The following is a 10,460-nucleotide window of genomic DNA, read 5'->3' as shown; positions in this document are numbered from 1 at the left end:
GCGCTTCCAGCCAATGGCGCCCGAGCGAGCGCTGAATATGCAAATCGAGGGGCGGGGCCTGCGCCCGAGCCGAAGTTCGCCTTGCCAAGCAAGCAAGCAAGCAAGCGAGCCATTGTCGGAGAAGCAGCCTCTTGCTGCTTAAAGGGCCCGGGAGTGGGATGCGCGCGTGCGCGCGAGCACGCGCTCGCCCTCCCTAACCAGGAAACAACATCTGTGAAGAATGACAGCTCCTTGTTTTGAGTCCTTTGTCTGCAACTGTGTCACATTATTGGGGCTGCAGTGCAGCAGCAAGGAAAAGGGCGGATGGGGGGGGGCTGGGGAAACACACAAACACACACAAAAAACACGCGGCTGCTTTTTGGCATTTCCTGCCCTTCTGGTTTAGAGCCGAAAAAGTGATAAAAAAATAATAATAAAATCCACCAAACAACGCCCCCCCCCACGCGCGTTACAACACCACCCTTTCCTATCCGGCTCCCCTGTTAGAACAACCCAATGGAGATATCCCAGTAAAAAGTCTCCCACGCCTTTGTGTGGGAAAACCCCCAAAGGGGGAGAGGCTGGCGTCTCTGCCAGTAGCCAGTGGCCCGAGCCCGCTCGCCCGCCCTGGCGCTGTTGGGGAGACAGCGAAGCAGCAGCAGCAGCAGCAGCCGCCGCCGCCTCCCCCTCTCCCGCCCTCGTTCGGATGGCAGTCACGTCCGCCGCTGGGAGCGACGCTGGGGCTCCGCCGAGCGAGGAGGGAGCAGACGTCAAAACGGCCTTATGAATATTGATACGGAGGCTAGGCTGCTTTCGTAAAGGAGCAGAAGGAAGCAAGATGGCTGCCTTTTAGGATTGGTTAGCAGGGAGAGCAGATTGCTTCGGCTGGATTCGGCGAGGCGGAGGGGACTGCTGGAAAGAGGTCAGAGGCGCGCTTCTCTCTCTCTCCTTCTTCCCTCTCTCTGTCTCTCTTTCCCTTTCCCCCGCTGTTCCGAAACGCTCTCCTTTTCTGACCTCCTTTAGTAGCCCGTGGGGCTCCTTGGTGTGACTTTTAGGGAAAGAAACACACACACACACACACACACACACACACAAAACTCTCCGCGGGTCCAAATGGAAAAGAAAATTACAGCAGCTTCGCCAACATGGCTGACAAATAGAAAAAAAAATCGAAGCTATTTTGGGGGTTCCTTCCCCCTTCTATTTCCCCCTGTATGTGTGTAGCTTTCGCCTTGTGAACTTTGCTGTTTTAGCTACTTGGGTTTGGGGTGGGTGAGCCTCCCCCCCCCCCGCCACCTTTGTGTTTGTTGGACAGAGAAGTCGATCTGCTTTAAGTTTTGTTTTTTTCTGTCTTATAAAATTGCACTTCTTTTTCCTCCTCTTCGCTTCCACGCTGCACCCCTCACCCCCAGTTGCAGCCGCCCTTTAAACGTGTGTTCTCGCTTACACACGTGCTGAGTTCTTAATCGCGTCCGGGCTTTATTCTGGAAAGAGACTCCCAAGTGGCCTTGGGGAAAGCAAGTTTGCGGAGGGTCGCTTTACAAAAAAAAATTTAAAAATCGATGGTTGGGTTATGTGACCAAAACTTTAAGAGTATATGCCCTTATTTAAAAAAATAATAGCAATAAAGTGGAAGAGGGTTTGTGATCTCTGGGCAAAAGCAAACTCTTTCTTGAGAGGTGCCCAGCGTTAGAGGGCAGGGACGTTCTTCCTGGACGCAGCGGGTTAGAGAGGCGTGCGTGCGTGCGAGATTTTTAATGTGTGAAAGTGTGTTTTTTCCCCCGGCTTTGTGCTTTTCATGAATCAGCTCTCATTTGGTTTACCGGTGAGTGACAAGCAGACACAAAGGCAGGCGCAGTCCAAGAGAGAGGGCGGGAGGGGGGAAGAGAGAGGGGGTCTGTGGACTTTTCAGGACGGCAAGGTCAGGGGCGCAGAAGGAAAGTGAAGCCCCCCCCCCCCATCCTGGGGAAGGAAGAGAGAATTGGAGAGGACATTTGCTCCCCGGCTTATTTTCTCTACCTTTGCCATTCTCTGTGCTTGCTATCTTGGCTTCATAATTGCTGGATCCCGTGATGAGAGCCAGTTACTCAATGTGGGTGGTGGGCGGGGGGTGGGAGGACGACGAGGGAAGCTTCCTTATGCCCTTTTAAAATAATTGCTATTTAACGAGATCAAGGCTACTAAAACCATAATCTACCAGGAACGTGCCAGTCAAATGCAAAACGTTGTGCCTTCTTGTATTTATTATTTAGCATTAAACCTAATTCCTATCACTCCCATAGGTCATATGTTAGATCTGTAATGGGAGCTTTAATCGAATTGGAAGTGTTTCTTTTTTGCCACTTAGCATGCTTTCTGCAACAGTACTTGGCTGCACCTTATATAAAATTTGCCTTTGTAAACTGATTGTGGTGGGGATGGAAGGAGCTGATGTGATCTTAGCAGCTTTCCACTGAAACGTTCACTCTGATGATCTCATTTTGAGATATGTTTTTCCCCTCCATGGTGAGTATGCAAATACAAAACCTGATACCATGAGATGGTAAGCAGTGGTAGAATAGGACTTGTCTGGCTGTTATATATTCACAAATGCATTTTTTAAACAATGACGGAAAAGATGCCTTCCTTCTGTAGAAGGAGGTCAGTGGGTGGTTGGTTGTTTGCTAGCTAATAAGGCCATTGTATTTGCATTTTAATGGCAGGCTGACACTCCAGGAAGAGGGGTGGAGAGGAGGAATAGCAATAGCCTTACAGTCATTTGTGGAATTGCATGTGTATTCCATGATGGCACTTTCAGTTGAGAACTAAAGCCAATAGAACAGAGCTTATTTGTAAAACAAATTCAGCAGATGGGTGTTAATGGTCAAGCATAATGAGCAGGCTTCAGTTATTGGGGTGGGGGTTTGATCAGAAGGCAGAAACAACCCCATACCCAATGCATGCCTTGGTCTTAAACAAAAACTAAGAAACACCAACCTCCCCAACCTGTTGAAACTCCCTTGTCAGTTCTTGCTGCTCTTATCTCTGTTAACAAATTCACTCAATTAGCTTGTGTCCAAGCTGCAGTCTGCTTTGAGAAGTAAAAGGGATGTTAGCAACAACTCCCACATTACTCCTCAAAGGTTAATGTGCTTTGTTGACTTTTTCTGGTTACATCAGCGGAGGGTTGATTTTTTTCGTATAAGCTTAAGAAGTTCATATTTCCTCACATTGTTCTATTATTTTTCAGTAATAATAAAAATAGCAGTATGCATTGTTCTCATGTGCTGCTTGATATGTTCCCAGATAATAATTGTTGTTTTATTTAAGTTAGTGACACACGTATGAAGTACAGTGGAAAATAGCTGTTTTCTTTAAACAAAACAGTATCCACCTACCAGACCTCTCTCTCTGCAATGGGAAAACTTTCTTCCATAATCATGACCTGAGCCTTTGGTGTTTTGTCAAGAACATTCAATATTCTGAAAAGCTTAAACAAAAAAATTAAATCCTCAAGTACTGCTGATGGGATTAACCTTTGAAAGCAGCTTCTGCACACAGATTCTCTTTCTCAGTTGGGAACTCCACACACAGATTGGTTGGGGATCCAGTACAGCTTCCATTCACAATATGGAAGTGGGCTCATCCTTCTCTTTGCATGTCAGTGAAATTGGTCTCTATCCCAAATTACAGTCTTGGGCTACATGCATATTGGTGCACACAAATGTATCTCGGCTTAGGAGCACTGAGCATCAGCATGACACTGGTTTCTAGGAAAGCAGGTAACAAGTCAGCACAGTTCATAAAGTTCATTTGCCGCATCATGTAGTCCATAAATATGGTAAAGGATGCAGGTGGCGCTGTGGTCTAAACCACTGAGCCTCTTGGGCCTGCTGATCAGAAGGTCAGCGGTTCGAATCTCTGTGATGGAGCGAGCTCCCATTGCTCTGTCCCAGCTCCTGCCAACCTAGCAGTTCAAAAACACGCCAGTGCAAGTAGATAAATAGGTATGGCTGCGGCAGGAGGGTAAACGGTGTTTCCGTGCACTCTGGTTTCCGTCATGGTGTTCCATTGTGCCAGAAGCGGTTTAGTCATGCTGGCCACACAACCTAGAAAGCTGTCTGTGGACAAACGCTGGATCCCTCGGCCTGAAAGCAAGATGAGCGCTGCAACCCCATAATCGCCTTTGACTGGGCTTAACCATCTAGGGGTCTTTTACATTTACCATAAATATATTACCAATGTTCTCTGACAGATTCTGTAGCATCTTGTACTTAGTAAGGGTAAGGGCATCTAGATCCTGCCTCAAAAGTACTTAAATCTTTACTTGTGTAACTTGTAGGATAAAACCTTTAGCTTAGCAAAATGTATACATAATATATACTGTAGAGTGAATGACTTTTTCTCTTTAAAAGTTCCATTGTTGAACATCCTAGTGGATGCGATAAGAGTTCTAGGTTACTGCATATCATCAGAATAAACAGTGAACAACTTTATCAGAATGTTGCCCTTCTAGAGATAAAGCATGTTATTGTTATTACTTCTGGGACCTTTCACTTATTGTATTGTTCTGCATATACAAACCTCATTTTTGAAATGAGGTTCCTACTCTGAGACTTTGTTATGCCAAAAGTGTTGTGCCCTGATAAATTGTTATGGTTGTTCAATTGTTACTCAATTTTGAATGGCAAAAGGGCAATGTGAAGTGACTGTGGCTGCAATCCTAATCTCAGCGGGGCTTGCTTCTAAGCAAACATGTTTAGAGTCATGGTGATTGTCTTGAGTTTCAAAATAATGTGTAGCACTGAAATTGCCATTCGAAATCAGTACATTATTCCTGCAGGACCAACTAAAACTGGTTGCCCTTCTCAAAAGCATCTCTGTCCTCAAGGTTTCATAAATGTAGATGTGGCAAACACCACTATTTTGTTGCAGCTTGCCTAAGTGCTTGTTCTGCTGGGATTGCTGTTTTACTTAGGATGCTACTTGATTGGTACAGTGCAGTTTTAACCTTATGGGCTGGACCAACCCATAAGTTAGTGGTGCTTTATTTCTATTAAACTTGCTGAGGTTTAACTATGGCTAACTTTTCGCACTGATTTCAGTGGAACTCAAGTTCAGCTAACAGACTGTGTTCCTAAACACAATTACCCTGAGAGCAAGTCTCATTGAACTAATTAAAGGTTACTCATGAATAGACACATGTAGGACTTCATTGCCAGTCTGGATCAAACCCACTGACTACTTAAAAAAACGACAACTTTCCCCAACGTCCATGGGATGTTCACTGTCCATGCCAACTCTAGAGTATTCACATTGCTAATGAAAGATTGAGAAATAATTTCTTTCTTGATAATAAATGCGCAAAGGGGAAATGGAATCCTTAAAGTGATGGGGAGTACATTCACTTTTTAATTCCCTGCAAGGATAAGATAACTATTGGCAAAACGTTCTGTTCAGGGCAATATTGCTGATTTTGAAGAGAGCAAAGAGATCTTTTTTCATGTTCCATGTAAATAAGTTTTCTTGTTCTACAATTCTGTGATTCTATGATTTACCAGAACCTGAATTTTTTGGATTGGAATGTGTGTATGCTGCTGTCAGTAGATCTGTGGGCTAGTCAATTGTTTAAGGGCAGGTAAACAGATATGAGACTCAAAGAGATATTTCCCACACTCCCCAACAGCTAGATAAAGAAAAACTGTGACTTTGCTGAGCAACTTCTGAGAAGCAGTTGCTAAAAATTCATCTCTGTGTGAGATGCTAAACTTGGTTGCTAAACTTAGTTTTCCCCATTATAGTCGAGGATCGTGATAAGATGCAGGCATGATTCTCTTGAGCCATACATGAGACTCTAGGTCAAAACTGTCACCTTGACTTGGGCCTGGAATCAATAGGAAGCTCATGCAGATGATGCAGCATGGATGTAATATACTGCTAGTGACTTCCCACCATGTAGATGTGGGCTGTATGCATGTTGTATTCACTGTACAGTCATACCTTGGATCTAAGACACCTTGGCTCCCGAAAAAATCGGCCCCTGAACGATCAAAACCCGGAAGTGAGTCTTCTGGTTTTCAAACATTCTTTTGGAACCCGAATGTCCAACGGGGCTTCTGACTGGCTTCAGGAGCTTCCTGAAGCCAATCGGAAGCCGTGCTTTGGTTTGTGAACGTTTTGGAAGTTGAACAGACTCCCAGAACGGATTCCGTTCGACTTCCAAAGTACGATTATACTTCCTAAGGGATTGTCAATGGCATTACAGTAATGAACACTTTGGTTACAAAGTTGTTTGGTTACATTCAAGAAGCAGAGTGGCTACTCTGTTTCAATCTTCTTGAAAGAGATTGTTATGGCCATGTCACCAAGTAGAAGAAGAAGAAGAAGAGTTTGGATTTGATATCCCACTTTATCACTACCTGAAGGAGTCTCAAAGCAGCTAACAATCTCCTTTCCCTTCCTCCCCCACAACAAACACTCTGTGAGTTGAGTGAGGCTGAGAGACTTCAGAGAGGTGTGACAAGGTCACCCAGCAGCTCCATGTGGGGGAGCGGGGACGCAAACCTGGTTCACCAGATTACGAGTCCACCACTCTTAACCACGACACCACATTAGAGCCATTGCAACTTAAACTTCTAGGAACTGGAAATCTGTAAGGCCTGGTTGGTTCATAGCTGCTCTGGGATGAAGATTCTCCATGTTTATTTCACTTACACCTGGCTGTTTTCTCCAGGGCACTTTTGAGCTTGGATATGTAACTTGAAAGCTTCTCCATGGAATTCAAGCACCCGGAGGTATTTTTGAAAGCCTCTGTGTGTGGCAAGGTGGGCCCTGGTGTTAGATTAATTCATGGAAGGTAAATGTATCATTAGCTATTGCACATACCAACTAAATATGCATATTATGCCATGCCCAGTGGTAAAATATCGCTGACTACGAGATACTGGGGCCAAATTATAAGGAACGGCTAATGGCTGTTCCCAGAACACCATGCTTGTGAACTTCCCCAGGGCATCTGCTTGAGAGCTCTAGCAGTCAGAAGTGGATTAGATTAGATAGACATTTAATCCAATACAGAAAGTTAGCACTTATGTCTTTATGGGCAGTGGCAGTCTAGATTTACTGTGTCTGTCACCACCCAGAAGAATTCTATGTGATGGCATTTTGGAGTTTCCAAAGCATTCTTCACAACTGCCGTTGCTGCAGCATAGCCTTTTAACAACGACCAGTGCCACAACTGGGTCAGCTTTGGTACAAGATCAATGCTAGCTCCATCTGTGCTGTTTTTCTCCTTTGTTTTCTTTCTCACTCTTTCTCCCCTTTCTCCACTCTTGAGCCCTTGCTAAGTTTCGAAAAGAATTGGTGGTTCTTTTGAACAATGCTGGAAAACACAATCTCAAATTATTTTGCCAAACAAGATAAACTATTGATTTGTCTTGTTCTCTCTGGCTGCTGTGAAGGCATTTTGCCAGTTCTTAATGTTATGACATCATCTAGAAAGGCTATTTGTTTGATCTGGTTCTGAAACGCAGTGGGATGCATTATGAATCATAAAAAACTGACTGCAGTGTGAATCAGAGATGGATAGAAGCTGAAGAGAGATTTGAACATACCTATTATAGCTCTGTTGTCATTTTAATCTGAACTGCAGGTAACAACAAATCCACTTCAGTTGACCTCTGGAAACTTAGAAGTCTTTTAAATTTATTTGAAAAATCACTAATTGAAGATGCTACTGAAATACAAAGCATCTCACAGATACAGGTGTAGTTGTGAAGATTCTAATAATCAGTGTAAGATTTAAGAAGCCTAAATTGTAAGGGCTGGTGACTGATTTAACCCATGTCTAGTTTTACTGATGAAGATACTGTGCTATGAATTGGGAACGCCCCCCCTTTAGCCGTGCAACTGTCCTAAATCAGGGTTTCCCAAACTTGGGTCTCCAGCTGTTTTTGGACTACAGCTCCGATCATCCCTAGCTAGCAGGATCAGTGGTCAGGAATGATGGGAATTGTAGTTCAAAAACAGCTGGAGACTTATATTTGGGAAACCCTGCCCTAAAGTCATGAATTGGCTTCTGACAAACTACTCCCTTGGCCTCAACCCCAGCCCAAATGCATAGGATAGCTGCCTTAACCAAGTCAGACCACTGGCCCATCTAGGTTAGCATTCAACACTGACTGGTGGTGGCTCTCCAGAGTTTAAGGCAATAATATTTCCCAGCCCTGCCCAGAATTCCTAGGGACTGAACGTGGGATTTCTGCCTGCAAAGCATGTACTATACCACTGATGTAAGTCTTTCTTCCTACTCCCCTGTCTTCTGGATTCTTGTAAGGATTGCAACAGTATAGAGTGCAAGAAGAGCTTTGATCTGAACACACTCGGTTTCAAACAGGAGTCTTTCCCAGCCCTACCTGAAGATAGTAGAGATTGAATCATGGAGCTTCAGCAAGCAAAGCACATTTCTGGTGTCCCCTGTCCTATGGTTTACCATGGCGTGTGAATGCAGCCAGTATTGTAGATATATTCTAGAACAGCTGAGAACTGTTCTTGTTCTTAATCGTTGGCATTTGAAATTGTTTTCCTCTGCACAAGGAAAATGGGACTTGAAGCAGATCTGCAAGGAAATCCAGTTTTGCTGAAACTCCAGATAATATGCAACACTGGAGGTTGTGGCTGCAATCCTATGCAATAGCCCTGAATACATAAACAGCCACACCATATACATCATGTAAATGGAGAAGGCAAAGCTCCACATATTTTGCAGAGCTCCACCACCTGCCATTGCCAGGCATGAAAAATACTTACATGAGCGGGAGACTTTGAATTATAGTTTGTAGTTCTTCTGTCAAGAAGGGTGTATCACCTGCCGTTCTTGCCCCCAAGCAAACTAAACAGATTTGTTTGGGGTTCCCCTATAGCCGTAATGGTGATAATGTCTGGACAGCTGTGACTGCTTATTCACAGAAGGAAGTGTGGAATAGAGGACAACATGTAGTGTGGAGATCTATGGACATGGACTCTTAGGTCTATTTCACATGTTCAGGAGTGGTCTGACTGGCATGTGTGAATCAATCACTGATGTGTGTATCTATAGCAGTTACATACGTGTTTCTAAACGGAGTCCGTTCATACTTTCATTGGCATCCCATACCCAAGTGATGTCCTTGACTATATGAACCTGCCCTTAGAAGGGTTTCGATGTATTATTTTAATTTCTCTTTCAAATTCTACCCCACCCTTCAATGTGTAATGATTCCAGTGTATGTAACATACACCGCAGATCAGGATAATAAAACCACTACAATGGAAAATTTCCTGAAATGCTAAATAAAATTCCCCATGCAGTTCTAATCCTACAGCAGGCAAGACCCTATTAGTGTCTGGCCTCACTACATTAATGTGCTCCAAATGAGATGGGCTAGTTCTTAATTTTTCAGAGGCTAGCCATTATCACAGAGGGGAGGATATTCCGTGAAACTGGTGCCACCACTGAGAAGGCACTATTCCACATCACAGTGAATTTCAGTCAGTAATGGGATGCCAAGATGGGGTTCTCCCACAGATCTTGAAGCAGAGCTTTTAAGAGGTTTAAAGGACGAAAGCAGGAGTTGGGTCAACAGCTTTGCACCTTTTTAAAAAAGGGTTTGTGTGTGTGTCCCTCCTCTATTTGAAATGATTAATTAATTCATATTATTGTAATGTAGAAGGGTGAGGAAGAGTGCTGGCCTGGAGAGGGCTTATTACTTAACTGGATATATTGATACCCATGCATTTATTATTGTGATAGTATACACATGCACATTTTCTGTTCTCTGCTCCAGCATAAGAAACTGTGTAGAGCTTGATATTTGTTCATCTGAAAGAACTGTGCCATTAGTCTATTAAAAGCGAGGTGATTGCTTTGTTGACTTGCCAGGTGAGGAACCTACAACAAATATACATCTCTTGGCTGGAATTGCCCCAAATGACAGTTTAGTTCAGGTCTTGCACAATGTATTACAGAGAATAAGTTGCCAAGCAGGCAGCAGGATATGGGAGAAAGGCATTTTGGCTGCAGCCGCAGATAATTAATTCTCTTGTCTAAAATTCTGGAATAATTCCTTTACCCTGCACATATAGTCAGCTAGAGGTCTAGATAGACTTTTAGTCTTGAGTTTCTGATTGAATTGTGAAGCTTTTGCTAGAGTCTTGTGCAGAAAGTGTGCTTTATAAAATGAGCCTAAATGCACTTTTTTCTGGGGGGGGGGTGATCACACTGAGAGAATAGTTAATGGTCTATACAACTGGGGAGGGGGGATCTGTGGCTTTCCAGATGTTGTTGGACTGCAATACCCAATAGCCACGGCTAACATGGCCAGCGGTAAGGGATTATGCGTTTCAACAACATCTGGAGGAATATAGATTACTCACTCCTGTTATATCACTTCCTTTTCACTAAGCTAGTATATAGAATGGGAAGTGGTGAATAGAGTAAATGGAGATGCTAAGATAAAAAGAGA

General features: G+C 43.8%; 1 protein-coding gene across 2 annotated transcripts in view; it reads left to right on the top strand.

Moving 5' to 3' along the window:
- The first annotated feature begins 646 nt into the window (after positions 1-646).
- Positions 647-10,460, top strand: part of TET2 (tet methylcytosine dioxygenase 2) — a 74,244-nt gene continuing 64,430 nt past the window's right edge. For both annotated transcript variants that reach the window (XM_081876615.1, XM_081876614.1), the window contains exon 1: positions 647-901. The gene's annotated coding sequence lies outside the window, so the exon portion shown is untranslated. The remainder of the gene's footprint in view (positions 902-10,460) is intronic.

Source organism: Podarcis erhardii (assembly GCF_964252035.2).
Source record: "Podarcis erhardii genome assembly, chromosome: 9".
Classification (NCBI taxonomy): Eukaryota; Metazoa; Chordata; class Lepidosauria; order Squamata; family Lacertidae; genus Podarcis; species Podarcis erhardii.
Note: the sequence above shows the minus strand (reverse complement) of the source record. Positions and strands in the feature narration are given on the sequence as shown.